We start from the raw sequence: 1,369 nt of genomic DNA, 5'->3' as shown, positions 1-1,369 counted from the left end.
GCCCTGTGATACATCCAATAGTTGACTGTGAACATCCACTCCTGTGTTTGCTAGGCCCCGGGAGTTTTTTTTTTTTTTTAATGTTCCTTGTTGAGTTTATATTTTCAGTTGCTACTAATGCTCTATAGAACTTTATATGACTCTCTAATTTACTTTTCAGTACTTATATTCTTTTTTTGTTTGTTTGTTTGTTTGGTTTTTTTTGTTTTTTTGTTTTTATTTTTGGTTTTTCTAGACAGGGTTTCTCTGTGTAGCCCTGGCTGTCTTAGAACTCACTCTGTAGACCAGGCTGGCTTCGAACTCTGAAATTTGCCTGCCTCTACCTCCCAAGTGCTGGAATTAAAGGCGTGCGCCACCATGCCCAGCAGTACTTATATTAAAAGGTACAGGCTTTTTTTCTTTTTTAACTCAAAGACATTTTTTCCCAGTCATACAGATCAGCACTCTTTTCTTAGGTTACATTATATGCATGTAAATTTATTTCACTTATCATTATTGTGTGTGTATATATGATATGTGTTGAGGGGGCACATATGTCATGGTACACATGTGGAAGTCTGAGAACAATTTTATGAAGTGAATTTTCTCCTTCCACCTTTACGAGGGTTCTGGGCTGCAAACTCAAAAAAGTTATTAGGCTTGTATGGTAAGCACTTGTATGACTAGCCCATATATTTCATTTTTGATTTATTAAAAGAAATTTCTGATCATTCTAGACTTGAGAATACTAATGTACAAAGAAGAAAGTAAAGTAATCTAGAATACAGTTATCTTAGACATAATGATTATTCACTTTGTATCCATTTTAGTATTAATTTCTTATCTTTTTTTTTTTTTAAGATTTATTTATTTGCTTTTATTTATATGAGTACACAGTAGCTGTCTTCAGATACACCAGAAGAGGGCATCAGATCCCATTACAGATGGTTGTGAGCCACCATGCGGTTGCTGGGAACTGAACTCAGGACCTCTGGAAGAGCAGTCAGTGCTCTTAACCTCTGAGCCATTTCTCCAGCCCCTTCTTATCTTTTTTAAGAATTATTTCTTTTATGTGAATGTTTTCCCTCTGTGTATATATGTGTACCATATGCATGCATGCCTAGTGCCTGAAGAATTCTGAAGGTGTCAGACTCTTGGAACTAGGGTTATGGATGGTTGTGACGTGGCATGTGGGCACTGGGAATTGAACCCAGGACCTCTGTAAACAAGTCTGCTTATCCACTGAGCCATCTTTCCAGTCCCCATCATTTATCTTTTTTAAAAATCTTTTTAAGGGGGCTGGTGAGATGGCTCAGTGGGTAAGAGCACCCGACTGCTCTTCCGAAGGTCCAGAGTTCAAATCCCAGCAACCACATGGTGGCTCACAACC

At 37.8% G+C, this 1,369-nt stretch overlaps 1 protein-coding gene across 2 annotated transcripts in view; it reads left to right on the top strand.

Annotated features, from left to right (window-relative positions):
- Nucleotides 1-1,369, top strand: part of Atf7 (activating transcription factor 7) — a 93,897-nt gene that overhangs the window by 21,394 nt on the left and 71,134 nt on the right. The window lies entirely within an intron of this gene.

The sequence above is a fragment of the Mus caroli genome, chromosome 15 (assembly GCF_900094665.2).
Source record: "Mus caroli chromosome 15, CAROLI_EIJ_v1.1, whole genome shotgun sequence".
Lineage (NCBI taxonomy): Eukaryota > Metazoa > Chordata > Mammalia > Rodentia > Muridae > Mus > Mus caroli.
Note: the sequence above shows the minus strand (reverse complement) of the source record. Positions and strands in the feature narration are given on the sequence as shown.